The sequence below is a fragment of the Paramormyrops kingsleyae genome, chromosome 1 (assembly GCF_048594095.1).
Source record: "Paramormyrops kingsleyae isolate MSU_618 chromosome 1, PKINGS_0.4, whole genome shotgun sequence".
In the NCBI taxonomy this organism is placed as follows: Eukaryota; Metazoa; Chordata; class Actinopteri; order Osteoglossiformes; family Mormyridae; genus Paramormyrops; species Paramormyrops kingsleyae.
In genome coordinates this window covers 49,707,890-49,726,671 of record NC_132797.1, presented here as the reverse complement: position 1 = coordinate 49,726,671, position 18,782 = coordinate 49,707,890, and the positions used below count along the sequence as shown (strand labels likewise).

Below are 18,782 nucleotides of genomic sequence, written 5' to 3'. Positions count from 1 at the left end.
GTTATGGACTTTTTAAGGAAATTCTCAGGATCAGTTATGGACATTCTGAGAACATATTATGGACATAAAATCCATGCAAATCCCAGTTTATAAATATTTAATATTTAACATTTTAGCAGTAATGCAAAATCCATAAACAAGGGATTGCCAGAGGACATCCCCCGGACAGCCACATCATGTCCCTTTTTTGGGGGCATTCTTAGTTTAGTGCATCCATTGTTACGGGGACGAGGCATGGTGCAGGCAGGAAAAAGGAGGTGATGATCCACTAGCGGTTCTGAAACACAAAGGGGGTTTATTATGGAAACTAATGACACTGGGTAAAATTACAAAGGAAAGGACCACGAGGGGTCAAAAAGCAAAATGGGGAAAACGACTAACTACAAGAAATGACAAGGAAACAAGGTCCAGGAAAAAGGCAACACAGGGACATCTAATCTTCTGACGCAATGACCAAATAAGTGAACAGAACACAAGCAGGCACTAAGATATAAAGATAGCGGGGACTAACATAAGACTCAAAACAATCAACCAATCAGATCAGACACTGGAAACAGGACACAGGTTGAATTAACTAACAAATCATAGAACTAAGATACTGACAGAGAAACAAGGAAACAGAATCTAACACTAGGAAAATAATAAAGGCAGGTAAAACAAAACCAAGGGCACAAAGCAAAAAACCAAAACAGAATGCAAACCACAAAATACAGGAACTAGAAACACTGATACAAATGAAACACTAGGGAACAAATCTACTAAATGCAAAAACATGGGTGGCTGGACTTCAACACACAACAGTGGGGTTAGTAGCCGCACGCTTAGCCCATAGAGCCATGCGGCAGTCTGGGAAACTGGGGAAACACACTAAGGACTTGGACAACAGAGAGGACAGGATGGCCAGCAACACCTGCTGGCCAAATGGGGAGGAGACATGAAAGGCTGGGACAGACGGGTGCTGACCCTGACATCTACAGAACAGCCCCATTAAGTGAAAGTGACTGATTGTCATTGTTGACACGCAACAGTGCAACGAAATGTGTCCTCTGCATATAATCCATATGTGACATTGTGAAATAGCAGTGAGCAGCTATTATTTAGTGCCTGGGGAGCACTGCATGGGGGCAGTACTTCGCTCAGGGCACCTCAGTGGTACTTTGCTCATTGGGGATTCAAACCAGCAACCTTGCAATCACAAGCACAATTCCCTAACCATTAGGCCACCACTGAATAAAGAAATTCTTCAAAAACAATTTCTTATGATAGCATGCAGGAGTAGCATTTAAATATATATAATTTTATCTGAAATATTTCATTGCTCAGAGGTCAGCCATAAGATATCTGTCACGTCTTAAAACACCAAGAGGCGCAAAGAAACCTCAAAGACAGCCATGGAGATGGTAAAACCCCAAATGGGACTTTTATTTGACAGAGTTCAGTAGTAAGTAGGTCTATATTTAGACCTACTAGGAGTTCAGACGAGCAACAGGTAAACAATGACAGAACTGGGGAGCACAGGATGGAGGGGCATGAACTGTATATATAGTTAGGAATAAAGACTACAGACATGTGCAAGACATAACCACAATGAGCTAGAGAAAACCAGACACAGGTGATTGTAGTCATCACAATCAACAAAGGCTACATGAGGGACAGGTGTGAATGACTGGGGATACAGGGAGACCTTTAATGGCCATATGGGTGCAGGACAGGACCGAGGGAGACATCCTTTAGCTTTGACCTTTGAAAAAGAAAACTGTTTAAAACCTGTTGAAATATATTTTTATTGTAAAAACAATAGCAATTTCCTTCCAATTTGTCATTTGACTCATTAAAATGCATAAAAATATAACATATAAAAGCAACACACATGTTGAAGGTCTTTGTAAAAACTTCATCACGATCAATAATTGGATATTCTGCCCAGTAGCAACGATATGTGGGCCTATGTATGAAAATACAGCAGATAAAGTAATCTTTTTATATAAACATACATAATATAAATAATAAGTACAGGCAGCCCTTCAGCATCGTTGGTGCCAACATGCACCACAACCACTGGATCCACCCCGGGTGGGGCCAAAAGCCTGTCCACACGATTTGGAAGGTCCCCTACCTGGGCACCAGGCAGGCAAGAGACCGTACGGAACCCTCTATCACAGGTCCACACATAACTATCTACATCTCTAATAATTGAATCCCCTACTACCACAACCTCCCTCCTCCTGGGGGTAGGCAGCTCCTTGGTGCCCAAGGGCCCACCTGCCTCCCCAGTCTCTTCCGGCTCTAAAGCTGGAAGCACCTGAAAGCGGTTAGACACCGTCACTTCAAGTGATGCCGCCTTTGTGAACTATGTACGCCCTTTTCTACGTCTACGACCTACGTTCACCCAGCTCTCTCGACCTACCTGTTCATCATTCTCCCCCCTCCCCACTTGTGACGTATACACAGTCTCCCTAAAAGGCATATTAGCTCTTTAGGATTTAATTTGAGGGTATTTACATACAAATCAGGTGAAAAGGCATATTTTCCTTTAACTCATTGTTGTGTTGGATGAGAGCCACAACTCGAGGTCACGAACCTTGACCATGAGTGAGTCCACTAACTTACATCGCTCGCAGATGAAGTCCGACTGGACGCAAGCATCCAGAAGGGCAAACATCTTGCAAACACAACACTGAGCTGGCCCCATAATTACCTAACTCACTATGACCCCGTCCATTACTCCAAACCCAGTATATTTATATAGCATATTTAACTTTTACTTTATTTAATCAATGTATAGTTAATATAATAAAATGCCAAGTACAATAAAACACTAAATAAAGACTTGCATTAAAAACGGAACTTTTTAAAGTATCCGATAGGGTCAGAGATAACAGCCTTAGAAATTAAACTTTTAAAATAACCAAATTAACAATTACCTACCCGAGACTAACTTCCTGCTGAACCACGTTTAACTAAAATAATGCTCTAGGGAGGCCGAAAAACCACAAAAAACCCTCTCAAAGCAGGCTACTGGAAAATGTCCTCCTGGCTCCGACTGACGACCAAGCAAAGCTCAGGAGCAACTGTCCTTTTCCAAGTTAACCCTCTGGAGTCGGCTATCCTGCCGACGGGATATGACAGAAATTTCATACATTTTAAAAACACCCTCAGAAACCTTGGACGGTCTACTTTTCAAAAATATGTAGGTAGAAACTAAATATATTTTTACAGCTTCGTGATACGAATAAAAATAACAAGAGTGACTGACTTAATAAGCGTCTGCGTCTCGAAGCAACTCTGATCGCTCACCCGGCCACTTGCAAATCGCAATAACATGATAATCCGACAGTTAGTATTGGGTAAAGAAATATGTGAATACACCCATTGTGATTGAAATAAACAAGAGCACATGTCTGGGTAGTGTTACAATGATTGGCTACAAAATGGCACACGGATATGTCTCTGCCGCTGAAGCTTTGTGCCAGTGTTGCCACTTTCAGCAATGACTCTCATACCTGTGTTCATGGCTCAGTGGGTTAAGCCTGTATCCCTGTAATTATAAGGTTGCCAGTTCAAACCCAGCCTATTTAGAGCGTGAATAGTGATCTTCAGCTGAGAGCGGTAATATACACCCCCAATGCAGGTAAAACAAAGAAAAGTGATGTGTTTTGCTTTTTTTACCGATTTAACCTGATTTTAAAAACTTTAATACTTACGACAATGGAAGTTTTGAAAAGAAGACATATTATAGATTTAGTCAATGTTTTTTTCATGACTCTACATAATGATTTCAGCAAGATATAAACTGAAATACATGAGAAAGATACACAGTCGACAATGCCCTCGTCCCCAGAGCATTAATAATAGTGAATTGTTTTATTTCTGTCAACTCTGCATAGGCACTGTTTATATTGTAACAGTTTTTCATTTCATCTACCAATAAACTGTGAAAAGGATTTTATTCTTGCTAGTTTTCTTGCCCACATGGAAATAACCTATATAAACATATATGTTTTAATATAGGTTTTGATATAGGTTTTTAATATATGTGACATATATAAAATTGGCCGTTTTCCTCTATTATATGTACATATATGCACATATATGTTCACCTATATGTTCATCTATTATTAAATTATTATTAAATTATTATTACTAAAATTATTAAAATCCATAGCTGCTAGACAACATAAATAAAAGCCCAAAATGTAGAAATTTAATTATTTACATTTAGCAAGTGTCTTGTCACACAACAACAGTCTGCACCTGCAGGAGCCAGGATTCAAACCCCCAACCTTCAGATCATGGGATTACCCACTCTCCCATCTGTGCCACTGTTGCCATTAAATTGCTTTTTCTTTTTCCTCTATTTCTCCCTCTCCCTCTGAAGGTTGGCATGAAAAAGAAATGTTCTTCTAAATACAACTGCATAGTAAATGTTTCATGGGACTGCATAGTAAATGTTTCAGGAAAACGTGTAGACATCATAGCTTTCCATCTCCTCTCACTTATTTGCCATAGTTAAATTCCATAACATGCCAATTGCATGTGATACCAATTTCACGTGTTCGCACATAAGTTTTTTTTTTTTTTTTAGTTAGTTCTTAGTTATTGCCTTGATAATAGAAAATATGAGCTAGGCATCATGTATGACAGTTGCCAAAGTGAGATATGAGCTAAAATGACCAGATCCTGCCATGAGCTACTGTACATAGGAGACATATCTTGTATGTACAGTCAGGTCCATAAATATTGGGACATTGACACAATTCTAATCTTTTTCGCTCTATACACCACCACAATGGATTTGAAATGAAACAAACAAGATGTGCTTTAACTACAGACTTTCAGCTTTAATTTGAGGGTATTTACATACAAATCAGGTGAACAGTGTAGGAATTAAAACAGTTTGTATATGTGCCTCCCACTTTTAAGGGACCAAAAGTACTGGGACAAATTAACAATCATAAATCAAACTTTCATTTTTTAATACTTGGTTGCAAATCCTTTGCAGTCAATTACAGCCCGAACTCTGGAATGCATAGACATCACCAGACGCTGGGTTACATCTCTGGTGATGCTCTGCTAGGCATATACTGCAACTATCTTCAGTTCCTGCTTGTTCTTGGAGCATTTTCCCTTCAGTTTTGCTTTCAGCAAGTGAAATGCATGCTCAGTCGGATTCAGGTCAGGTTATTGACTTGGTCATTGCATAACATTCCACTTCTTTGCCTTAAAAAACTCTTTGGTTGCTTTCACAGTATGCTTTGGGTCATTGTCCATCTGCACTGTGAAGCGCCGTCCAATGAGTTCTGAAGCATTTGGCTGAATATGAGCAGATAATATTGCCCGAAACACTTCAGAATTCATCCTGCTGTTTTTGTCAGCAGTCACATCATCAATAAATACAAGGGAATCAGTTCCATTGGCAGCCATACATGCCCACGCCATGACACTACCACCACCACCATGCTTCACTGATGAGGTGGTATGTTTTGGATCATGAGCAATTCCTTTCCTTCTCCATACTCTTCCCAGCACTCTGGTACAAGTTGATCTTTGTCTCTTCTGTCCATAGGATGTTGTTCCAGAACTGTAAAGGCTTTTTTAGATGTTTTTCAGCAAACTCTAATCTGGCCTTCCTGTTTTTGAGGCTCACCAATGGTTTACATCTTGTGGTGAACCCTCTGTATTCACTCTGGTGAAGTCTTCTCTTGATTGTTGACTTTGACACACATACACCTACCTCCTGAAGAGTGTTCTTGATCTGACCAACTGTTCTGAAGGGGTTTTTCTTCACCAGGGAAAGAATTCTTCGGTCATCCACCACAGTTGTTTTCCTTGGTCTTCCGGGTCTTTTGGTGTTGCTGAGCTCACCGGTGCGGTCTTTCTTTTTAAGAATGTTCCAAACAATTGATTTGGCCATACCTAATGTTTTTGCTATCTCTCTGATGGGTTTGTTTTTATTTTTCAGCCTAATGATGGCTTGCTTCACTGATAGTGACAGCTCTTTGGATCTCGTATTGAGAGTTGACAGCAACAGATTCCAAATGCAAATAGCACACTTGAAATGAACTCTAGACCTTTTATCTGCTCCTTGTAAATAAGATAATGAGGGGATAACACACAGCTGGCCATGGAACAGCTGAGCAGCCAATTGTCCCATTACTTTTGGTCCCTTAAAAAGTGGGAGGCACATATACAAACTGTTGTAATTCCTACACCGTTCACCTGATTTGTATGTGTAGGCAAGATGTAATATGTCCACCCAGCCTTAGGGGGGAGCTGTGGTTTATTGTTGTGCGAGCTTTCATTTCAGGGGTGGAGCTGTTGTTTAGCCATAGCTCTGTTTTCTTATGAGAAGGTAGGAAGGGTTGCCTTGTTCTCTGTAAGATCGGCTTTATTTGTTTAGTTATATTAGCCATCCATCCCAGTTTAAGAAATATATTGTTGTTAAAGCATTCACTAACACATATGTGTGTTTATTTTTGGTGAATGGTTTATTATTTGTGTTTTATTAATTCCATGTGGGCAATTGTATTGTGTTGAGCTTTATCTGAGTATTTTTGGGGTTTTGTTCTTTGTAATCTGTATGCTTCTAACATGTATCTTTATTTGTAATATGTTGAAGTTTATTATCCTGTGTTTGAGTAAGTTTGTAACAGTGTGAAAAGTGTCCCTTTAAGTGCAGCCACTACTAGATGTATATTGGAATTATTCTGATGCTGCTTGTTAACTGATATAGCTCTGTTTTCTTATGAGAAGAAGAGTGACTGATGTGGAGAAAGAACCTAATAAACAAAGAAAGCTACTCCGCTTTGATTCAACGACAAGATTGGTGTCCTCCTCATTCACTCCCTACAATAACACAACGCAGAGCCATTTGGGGGAGCACACCACAAAGAAAGGGTTACATCTTTGGTGCCGTGACCCAGATCGTTGGTTTCTTCGTCAAAGGAAGTAAGCTTTCGTACAAATAGGTTTTGTGAGGAAAAAAAAAAATCCCCCTCCTATCTTTTGTCTTAGTGGCAGTGTTAAATATATTGTTGGACTGAACTAAGTTTTGTTTAAGGAGTATTTTTTATTATTTCTGTTTCTGAACTTTTCATATTGTGCTACAACAGTATGTGAATGGCTGTGTTTTTTTGAAACTATTTTTTTATTTTTTTTCTGACTAGTATTAAGGTATATTTAAGGCTCTTAAAGTGGGTTATTATTATTTATTTATTTTTCTCTTCTTTTCTATTTGCCTTCATTTTGGATAAAGTGCTTTGTGGATAGAGAAAACGTAAGAAATATACAACAAATTCACTTATTGCATTAATCAGCACTACATTTTCATATACATAGTGCAGTACTGTATGCTGCTCAGTCAGATGAGTCAGATAAGTAAAACAGAAGTGCAGGGGTTCCCTGAAACCACCCCTCGTCGAGCACCTCTACATCCACAAGTACCACAAAGGCTGCCCTTTCAGGCCACCCCATGGCTACCAGTCAAGCAGGACAAAAACCAACGGTGTGAAATAAGTATGCCTGTCAATTTGAGTATTGAGACTGTGCCCCAGCCAGGGAATAACTTTCAGCAGTCTGTCAGGCCAGAGGCAGCACAGCTAGCAACACACACACAGACTGCACCTCCTTCTGCAGTGAGCTGGCACCAGTTAAACACCTGCCCTAGCTCCTCCATGCAACATCAGCCCTCAGCTCATTCTTATGTCCAAGACAACACCCCCTGTGGATTTCCTACCACCATGCACATGTCTTCAGTTAGCCCACACCCACCTAATGTGCCGGCTAGCTCATCACTAACTAACATGCACGGCAATGTCACTACCATGCATGTCTTGTCGAACGTGACCAGTGGAATGCCAGCTGACATGACCCCTTCTCCAGATGGCCCACACCCACCTCCAGCATCGACTATGCCACCTAAAGCCCACATTCCTACTGTTCCTAGTATGTACTCATCTCAATATGGCCTGAATTTCCCTACCGCAACTACTGTTTCACCCCAAGCTTACTTAACTCAGGCCCCTCCAACCTTCTGCTATGGTGTACCGAATGCCATATACTCAACACCTCCTGGCTCATATCTGCCCCCAGCACCTCCTGTCCTTTCTGGAACCAGTTTTTCTAACAAAACAGACCCCATGCAACTGCACCAAGTTTCCGGTGATCAACAGCACACCTTACATTCGAACAGGGCCGTTTCACCAACTTCCTCGACTCCTGTATATGCCCCTAGGACAGTGCCAGTGTATCACGGTTCGCATATGTATGCGCAACGACCAATTCCCGTAAGACAACCTCAGATTCAACATCCACGTATGGCTTATCAGCAAGACAGAAGCGACTATGCCCCTGCATTGTCCATGCCACAGCCAAGTTTTACACAGACACACCAAGTACGAAATGTGCAAATATTCAGCGGTGGTCCTGATTGCAGGATATTTATTGAAGACTGGATACGGGATATACAGTATCTCCTTGACGTCGGGGGCATGCCTGCAAATCTGGGTTTTGCTACAGTAGTGCGACATTTGAGTGGTGAAGCCAGGAGGCTAGTTTTGAATCTCCCGCCTAATGAGCAGACTACTGGCAGAGCTCTTGAAGAGCTACGAGCTGAGTACAGTGATACGCAGGCATCCCTGGACCCATTAGCAGATTTTTATGAGAGATTCCAGCGCCCTGGCGAATCAGCATGTTCATACGCCATTGCTTTAGAGGCCACTTTACGCTCAGTGGAAGAGGCACAGTATGAAGGCCAGCCCCTCATAGACCGAGACTGCAAACTGACTCGGCAGTTCATGAGAGGATTGAGTGATGAGGAGGTTTATCACAGGCTGGCGCCAATGAAACCTAGGCTTCTAAGTTTTCGTGAACTTCAAGCGGAACTTCGTAATCTTGCTCGGGAGTCTAAGAAGTTTCAGACACATCCAAAGGCTAAAAAGACATATGCCCAGGCTCAGTTTACGTATGCCAGTGGTAACTAGAGGGGAGAAGACCCGAGAACAGAGAAAGCAAACAGACAGAACTCGGACCTGACTGAACTCACAGCTCTGGTAAAGAAACTGGTGAGTAGCCAAGAGGATCAGATTAATAGGTTGACACAGTTGGAAGCTAGAGTGGGAGCACCACCACAGACAGTGCTTCCTCGGGCTCAGAGATCTCAAGTGAGTGGTGACACGGGAGTAAGGGGCATAGTATGCTATCGTTGTGGAAATCCAGGACACGTTGCACGTTTGTGTCGGACAGTGCTGACTGTTGAGGTGCCTCCAGCTGAAAATGGAACTGAGACCAGGCAGGATTTAAATGGGTAAGGCCTGTGGTTACCGGGGCAACCACAGGCATGCAACAGAGTCCCCAGCAACACGAGACTGGCAAGTTTAAACCAGCTGATACCCCGCTGGTAGGTCCCTGTAATGAGGGGGTGGTGGAAGTTGATGGTGAGATGTGTCAAGCTCTTATTGACTCTGGCTCTCAGGTAACCACAATTACTGATGAGTTTTGGCGCAGACATCCTGTTCTTTGTACTCAGGAATTGCAGCCGTCAGATATCCCCATTGAAGGTGCCGCCGGCCAATCCGTGTCTTATGTTGGTGTTCTTTGTATCAACCTCACGTGTTTGGGAAGGGTCTACACAAATGTTCCTGCTTTCGTTGTCCCTGTAACAGAGTACAGGTCCTGTGTTCCATTGCTCATTGGAACTAATGTAATACGGGTTTCCAGAAAGTATCTCCAGGCATCATATGGCAGGAAATATCTTGCCAAAGTGAAACTGACTAATCCTGAGTGGCATTCCGCACTTGTGGCTCTGAGTAAATGTGAACCTGGTGGAGCTGAAGGTAAAGTGGGTCAAATACAGTATGCTGGCCACAGAATAGGAATACCAGCGGGTTCAGAGCAGGATGTTATTGGAAGAGTTATGGGAGGACCGAAAAGAACTCAGTACACAGTTCTGGTAGAGAGTGATTCTTCCAAAAGGCTACCAGAAGGTCTTTTGGTTGCCAGGCTGTTGGCTAATGTGGAAAAAGGTTGTGTTCCCGTTCGTCTTTTGAATTTGTCTAAAAAGGATGTGGTTGTCAATCCAAAGACCCTGCTTGCAGACGCTTTCCTGATCCGGAATGTTGTTAAGGAAGGTGAAAAGTGCCAAATGCCATGCCAGACAAAGTTAATGTGTCAGATTTATTGTGGGAACTCAGTGATGGCGTCTTGTCGAAGTCACCAGCAGACTACCAGTGTTGAGTCTGATGATGGTTTGACATGTGGGGTTGATCTTAGTGCTGCAGCTGTGGAAGGTGAGGAGCAGTTGACATTGCTCCAGGATTTGTTGAGAAGAAATGCTGACTTCTTCTCCAAACACTCAATGGACTATGGCCATACCACCACTGTGCAACATGAGATACCACTCGTAGACTCCAAACCATTCCGCCTTCCTTATCGGAAAATACCCCCATCTCAGTACCAGGAGGTCCGTAAGGCCATATCACAGATGGAAGAAGCTGGTGTCATTCGTCCAAGTAAAAGCCCATATGCATCCCCTATTGTTGTGGTATCAAAAAAAGATGGCACCCTGAGGATCTGCGTGGACTACAGGAAATTGAATTCCTGCGGCACTAGAGATGCCTTTCCTCTGCCAAGAATTGAGGATGCATTGGAGGCGCTGGGACAGGCAAGGTTCTTCTCGACTCTGGATCTTACGTCTGGTTACTGGCAGGTTGAGGTGGCTGAACATGACAGACATAAAACTGCTTTCAGCACCCCCATGGGGTTATTTGAGGCCAACAGGATGCCATTTGGCCTGCAGAATGCCCCATCAACTTTCCAAAGATTGATGACCTGCTGTTTTGGTGACTTGAATTTTGAGAGCCTCCTGATCTATCTTGATGACATAATTATCTTCTCTAGGACCTTCGAAAAGCACCTGGAGCGACTGGATGTAGTATTCAGCCGACTCCGCAAACATGGTTTGAAGCTGAAGCCTCAAAAGTGCAGTTTGCTAAGGGAAGAGGTGCAATATTTAGGCCACGTGGTGTCCGTGAAGGGTATTCATACGGATCCTGAGAAGATAAGCCGAGTCAGAGACTGGAAGCGGCCGTCAAATGTGAGGGAGGTGCTGGGGTTTGTTGGGTTTGCAGGGTACTACAGACGGTTCATTAAGGGATATGCAACACTAGTGGCACCCCTGTATAGACTTACCTCTGGTGATCCAAAGAAAAAGAAGAGAGGTGTGAAAGGAACTTCTGGACCTGCAAAGCCATTTGAGTGGTCAGATGATTGTGAGGAAGCGTTTGAAGCATTAAAAGACAGATTGACTACGACACCAGTGCTGGGCTACCCCAATTACAGCTTACCATTTGTGCTGCAAACAGACGCTTCTGGTCAGGGCCTTGGGGCGGTCCTTGCTCAAGTTCAAGATGGTGTGGAAAGAGTGATTGCTTATGCAAGCAGGGGCTTGAGACCACCTGAAACCCGCTATCCAGCACACAAATTAGAGTTTTTAGCTCTAAAGTGGGCAGTTACGGAAAAGTTCTATGACCACCTCTATGGGCATAGGTTTTCTGTACTGACTGATAACAATCCTCTTAAATATGTGATGAGCACCGCAAAGTTGGATGCCACAGGTCACCGCTGGGTATCACAACTGGCCATGTTTGATTTTGACATTGAGTATAGGCAGGGGAAGTCTAACTCTAATGCCGATGCCCTCTCAAGGATGTCGAGACAAGAGGTTACAGAGGCTCTTCAGTCATGCCCACAGAGGGTTCCCTCTACTCGGCTAGTCCAGTCCTGCGGAGATGTTGCAGGGGGGCGGAAAGACAACATTAGTGAGCCAGTGGAGAAAACTGTCATATGCCAAGGGGGAGAATTTCTGGACAGTGCTGAAAAGCCAGTAGACCCATTTGATGGAGCGGGAACTGATGCACTGCCTGCAATGACAAAGTTGGAGATCAGAGGATGTCAAAAAGAGGACCCTGTCATTGGGCCTGCCCTACATTACAAGACGCTTAACAGAAAGCCAAGACGTGGAGAAAGGTTGGAGAAAGGGAAAGATGCCGTACTTCTCTTAAAAGATTGGAATAGGCTGGTGGTCAAGGACGGAATTCTTTATAGGCAGGTTAAAGATTTCCAGGGTCGGTCCATTGCCCAGCTGGTCTTACCAGAGAAAATGAGACTTCTGGTTAAAACGAGTCTACATGATGATTCTGGCCACTTAGGATTTGAGCGTACCTTAAATTTGTTCCGGGAACGGTTTTTTTGGCCCAGAATGCATCATGAAATAAAGTCATGGTGCGAGCAGTGTGAAAGATGTTGTCTGAGAAAGACTCCCACAGCTGGAAATAAGGCGCCGCTGGTGAGCATTCACACTAATGCCCCTATGGAACTCATTTGCATGGATTTCCTTGTCCTGGAAAAGTCTAAGGGAGGAATAGAGAATGTCCTGGTGGTAACCGATCATTTTTCAAGATTCGCCCAGGCTTATCCCACGAAAGACCAGAAGGCTGTCACTGTAGCAAAGGTGCTGTGGAAGAATTTCTTTTGTCGATTTGGATTTCCAGCAAGACTTCATGCAGATCAGGGCAGAAATTTTGAGAGCACGGTGGTCAAGGAGTTGTGCAAGTTGACTGGAATCACAAGGACTCATACCAGCCCCTACCACCCACAGGGAAATGGGCTCACGGAGAGATTCAATAGAACTCTAATGAATATGTTGGGCACCCTTGATCCTGATCAGAAACCCAGGTGGCATGAATATGTTGATGCACTGACACATGCCTACAATTGCACTCAGCATGATTCGACTGGTTTCTCTCCATACTACTTGATGTATGGCAGACATCCTCGACTGCCTGTTGATCTCCTGTTTGGCCTGTCACCTGCAAATGAGCCATGTGAGTACAGTGAATATGTTCAAACACTGCGTGAGTGCATGACATATGCTTATGGTGAGGCAGACCGAATGTCAAGGCATGCTAAAGGTCTTCAGAAAAAGCACTATGATAAGAAAGTCAAGAGTAATGTGTTCAAACCTGGTGACAGGGTGATGGTGAAAATATGTCATGTTGAGGGGAAACAGAAGCTGGCTGACAGGTGGGAACCGTGTCCCTATGTCGTGGTGAAGAAACAGCCAGGAACCCCAGTGTATGTTGTTCGTACGGAAGCTGGAGATAAGGAACGAGTTATTCACCGCAATCTTCTGGCCCAGTGTATGTTTTTTCCAGTTGGAAAGTCCCACCCATCTGAGGAAAAGTCGGACACTGAGGACATGTGTGAACTCGGGGCAGGAGCTTCTGATGCGGAAGAGGTGGATTTGGAGACAACGAAGGAGGGAGCAAGTGGTGCTGCAACACAGTCTACATGCATGGATTTTTCAGATGCAGTGGGGAAAGGAAGTGAAGAGGATGTAAGCCAGTTGCGGGGGAAAGTGAATGAAGAGGACAGTCACAATGAGCAGTCACTGCCATTGGCGGTTCTAGACGGGGGCCAGGGTGGGCCAGGGCCCCTGTAGAATTGCTCTTGGCCCCTGTTATGGCCCCTGCACCGATCAGCCAATGATTTAAATTATTAATTTCTAGACGCGACATGCGCTCGTTTGAAAAACGGAACTGATGCGAGTAGCCAACGCGACGTGTTTCTAGACGGGCTCATTAACGCGCTACACATGCTGTTATCTGCAACCTGAAGAGACCAGCAGTGGCGCGAATTGTGAACTTTGCTTCTGATAGATAAGCTGGAGCCCTGAATGGACTAACCTGCAAAGCAGAGAAGGTAAGGAAAATGATTAATTTCGTAATGTCATTGTTTGCGCAGATTCATGTTTTACTGTTATTTAGTGATGCAATATTTTTATTACGCTCAATCACGCATGTTGCTCTTGTTATGTTTGTGAATAAGCAAAGCCAGTGAAGTCAGTATAGCCTACAGTATGTTGGTCATGTTCGCTAAGAACCTTCATATTTCTTAAAGGTTCGTTGTGCAGCAATATGTAACTTAATATTTATTTGTGAAATTTATGAAATAACCGAGAGGAGCTTACAGTATTTAGCTTATTTGTGAAATGCAAAATGCCAGTACTTTGCGAGACATAAGAGGTTACAATCCTCTCCGTTTTCTTTTTAGTAGGCTAGGCTATCATCATGAAAAGGAGCAGGAAGGACATTATGTCCTTTTTTGCACCTGTAGGCAAAAAACAAAACAGAGAGAGTGAGGGAGAGGAAAAAGAGCATGAGAGAGCTGAGGAGCAGGAGGAGAGAGAAGTAGTTATGGAGAGAGAGCCAGACATGGAAGTTGGAGAGTTGGAAAGTGAGGCATCTGAAAGGCAGCATGAAAGTGAGGAGGAAGACATTCAGAATCAGATTGAGGGACAGAATGAGGGACAATCCAATGACTCATTGGGACAACCAGATTCACCATGCATGTCAAGTAGGCCTACAGCACCATCAGGTTTGTGATGTTTTGTGTGTGCACAGTGTGTACGTGTAAGCAGTGTAAGCCTAATAACAATTCATACTCTGTCCATGTTAAGGGTAAACTCTAATTGTAAATAATAATTAATAAACTAGATACATTTATAAATGAATAATAATACATTTAATTGTCGTCAGTTTCACTCTCATATAAACTGAATTAATCTTTCTCCAGATATCAGCAAGTGCATTGATGACACTCCAGTGCAGCCACATCTCAAGACCTTCCCCACCACACCAATGGGGGACAGGAGGCGCAGCTTTCAAGCCAGCTGGTATGACATTCACCCCTGGATAGAGTATTCTGTGATGAACGACTCAGTCTTTTGTTTTGCATGCCGCCACTTTAGTCCAGCAAATGTAACCACAACGGTATTTGATTCACCACTGGGTTTTAAAAATTGGAAAAAGGCAACTGAGAGAGAGGGAGGTTTTTCAGCACATACAAAGTCAGACCGACACAAGCAGGCAATGATTGCGTGGAGAGATCACCAGAGAGCGGTCAGAAATAATGCAACTCTAGCTGATGCTCTTAATAAGGAGCACTCTAAACAAGTTAAAGAAAATAGGGAACATATTAAAACAATTGGTGAAGTACTCTTGCTTACAGCTAGACAAAATATAGCACAAAGAGGACATGACGAATCGGAGGAATCTAAGAACAAAGGCAACTTCAAGGAAATTCTTGATGTAGTTGCTAATCATGATGCAGTTGTTAAACATAGATTGACAACCATTAATAATGCAAAATACACAAGCAAAATAATTCAAAATTAGGTGCTGGATTGTTTGGCTGAAATGATTAGGTCAGAAATCATTGATGAAGTAAAAGACGGCGAATTCTTCAGCATCATGGCAGATGAAACAAAAGATGTTTCAAAGAAAGAACAGATTTCTTTCATACTCCGTTACTATCACAATGGAGTCATTAAGGAGAGTTTCCTTCATTTTGAATGTGCAGAGAGACTTGATGCAGCAGGGCTTACAGAAAAAATAGTCCACTTATTGGAACGTCACGGGCTGGACTATAAAAACCACCTGATAGGCCAAGCATATGACGGTGCTGCAGTAATGAGTGGTAAACACTCAGGGGTGCAGGCAAGAATAAGGGAGCAAGCAAAATATGCATTTTACATTCACTGCAGTGCACACTGTCTCAATTTAGTGCTTGTGGATGCTGTCAAAGCTGTCCCAGAAGCAGATGAGTTCTTTGCATTATTACAGTCTCTGTACATTTTCACCTCTGGGTCATATGTGCACTCAAAATGGTTGGCTGTACAGACGGAGATGTATGGCAGCACAAGAGAGCTACAACAATTAAGTGATACCAGATGGGTGTGCCGATTTTTGGCTCTTCGTAATATAATGGACAGATTACCTGCTTTAAAACAGATGCTGCAGGAGATAGCTCAAGAGCGTAGAGGAGAGAAATCTTCTGAAGCCCGTGGTCTTCTGGCCCAAATTGACCTTGAATTTGTTGTACATCTTGTAACACTTCGGAAATTGTTCGGGGAAACAAAGCTGCTTTCTGATATGCTCCAGTCAACAACTGTTGACCTTTCAAGGGCTGTTGATTTAGTTGAAGCTTTAGTTCAGACTTTGAATGATTTCAGGTAAGAGTCATTCTTTGATAACTTATGGGATGAGGTGTTGAATATCTGTGAGCAGTGTGATGCTGCCACACAGTCAGTGGCAAAACGCCCAAGGAAACTTAGCTCCAGATTCCGTGAATACCACATACTAAGCACTGTTGGTCAGAGCGAGCTAGAAAATGATAAGGAAACATTTCGGACTTTATTCTTCTATCCTGTCATTGATTGCATGCTTAGTGAATTAAGCAAGCGCTTCTCAAAGACCAATTGTGATCTGATGTGTAGTATCCGATCTCTCAATCCCAAGAGTGATGCCTTTTTAAGAGACACCACTTTGTTTGACTTTGGCCGTTTATATGGTGCTAATATTGAGGATCTGGGCCATGAGCTGCATCAATTTAAGAGACTTTTGGAAAGAAAAGTACAGGGTGGTGTGATTGAGAAGCCATCAGACACAGTAGCACTGACACGTTTCACTGAGCCATATAAAGTATTTTTTGAGCTCTTTAGACTATGCAAAATAGCTGTAGCACTCCCAGTGAGTTCCGCCTCTTGTGAGAGGAGTTTTTCCACCTTGAAACTAGTGAAGACCTACCTCCGGTCTACCATTAGTGAGGAGCGTCTGAGCAATCTTGGGGTGCTCAGCATTGAATCCAGAAGGTCCAAGGCTTTGAACCTTGATGCATTTGTAGACCGTTTCTCAAGGAGTCACAATCGCAGAATCTTGTTGTTGTAGAGTTTCAGCCAAGTGCACATGCAAATGCTTTTGGATTTTGTGATTTTCAGCATGTGAATTTCTTTTTTTCTGTCAACTCTATTTAATTTTTTTATATTTTTACTACTACAGTGAGATAATGACCATGTAATTTAACGAGATAATGTAATGTCATGCTGTAAAACATAACTGTAAATTTAGAATAAAACGTAAAAAAATAAACTAATGACCCGTTTTGCCATTATCTATGGTTATAAATGTGCCCCCCTTAAAAACACACTGGCCCCACCTCGGCCCCCCTGGTGATTTTGGCCTAGAACCGCCACTGGTCACTGCTGAAGGACTCTGAATCTAAAACTACAGGACGGAGGTATCCTGAGCGGAGAAGACGCCCACCTGATAGACTCTCCTTGGAGATGCATGTCCTCCAAAGTGAAGGTGTCAAAGAGAAGGTCGAGAGGGGAAGGAAAGTTTGGGAAAGGGCTAAAGCGAAGGAGAAGCTCTGCCTTAACCCCACTACATGTACACATGCACGCCCCACGCCCACCCTTCAAAGAAAGTCTTAAGGGTTTGAGCTGACTTTATATTGGTCATGGGGGTATGTTTTATATTGAGTGGTGACTGAGACGCCATCAGTTAAAGAGGGGGCGGATGTAGGCAAGATGTAATATGTCCACCCAGCCTTAGGGGGGAGCTGTGGTTTATTGTTGTGCGAGCTTTCATTTCAGGGGTGGAGCTGTTGTTTAGCCATAGCTCTGTTTTCTTATGAGAAGGTAGGAAGGGTTGCCTTGTTCTCTGTAAGATCGGCTTTATTTGTTTAGTTATATTAGCCATCCATCCCAGTTTAAGAAATATATTGTTGTTAAAGCATTCACTAACACATATGTGTGTTTATTTTTGGTGAATGGTTTATTATTTGTGTTTTATTAATTCCATGTGGGCAATTGTATTGTGTTGAGCTTTATCTGAGTATTTTTGGGGTTTTGTTCTTTGTAATCTGTATGCTTCTAACATGTATCTTTATTTGTAATATGTTGAAGTTTATTATCCTGTGTTTGAGTAAGTTTGTAACAGTGTGAAAAGTGTCCCTTTAAGTGCAGTGTAGGAATTAATAGCTCAAATAAATTTTAATATTCTCCACCAATATGTTTGAATTAATTAAAGTTTAATTAATTATTATTTAATGCTGATTATTAATCAATTGTTATGCCGAATGGTCGGCTCCTCCAAACTCAATTGCGGTATCCCTGTGAGTCTGTTAATGTGAGACTTAAATGGGATTCACTAATTACCAGTATCGCTTAGTAACCTGGGTTAGAAGGCTCGTCCAGCGAGTTGCATCACCAGGTAATGTACACGATTGGTAGCGAAGCTCCCCTCACGGCCAATGAGAGAGAGTCTCGCGATGTTTCAGGCGAGTTTGAGGTTCAGAGCGTGTAGCAAGATCGCACAATGGCAGGAACTTATTATGAGACACACAATGACGGAGGCTAAAGTTGTGTAAAAGACATGCATTTATTCCTAGCTAACACTACAACTGACATAAGACAGACATTACACCTAACACAAACAACAAACACGAAATAACGGAATAAAACAAACAATGTAATTATGAAAATGCAATGACCGGATTTAAATGAGTAACCTGAAATGGGAAATACTGTTCTGCAAAGCAAGCATAGTTTGTGGAAACACGACCCTAAAGTCTTATTAGCAGGTTAAACAGAACAGCTTAAGTTGTTAGAATGAAAGGAAGTTGGTTTACTTGGTTGAAGAGTGGGGGGGGGGGTCTTGGCAGTTGATTGCTGAGCTGATGGCACTCAGGAAGGCGCGGCGTTTGGAGCAGTGGAGTGGAGTCCCTTTAGATTCTCTCTCCTGGTGAAGCTTTGTCTTGGGTGCTGTTCTCTGTTCAGCTGGGCCTTCACCGGAGGGCTTCTTGTGGGTTTCTCTTCTCCCGGGCTGATGTTCTCCTTCGGGCGGATGGTTTTCTCTGCGCCGGCTGGCGGTTGTTCTGCTCTG

At 42.8% G+C, this 18,782-nt stretch overlaps 1 long non-coding RNA gene across 1 annotated transcript; it reads left to right on the top strand.

The window, feature by feature from the left end:
- Positions 1-7,156: 7,156 nt before the first annotated feature.
- On the top strand, positions 7,157-17,887 carry LOC140592594 (uncharacterized). Its single transcript, XR_011992947.1, has 3 exons — positions 7,157-13,758; positions 14,632-14,731; positions 17,127-17,887. It is a non-coding gene; the product is annotated as an uncharacterized lncRNA (long non-coding RNA).
- The last annotated feature ends 895 nt before the right edge of the window (positions 17,888-18,782 follow it).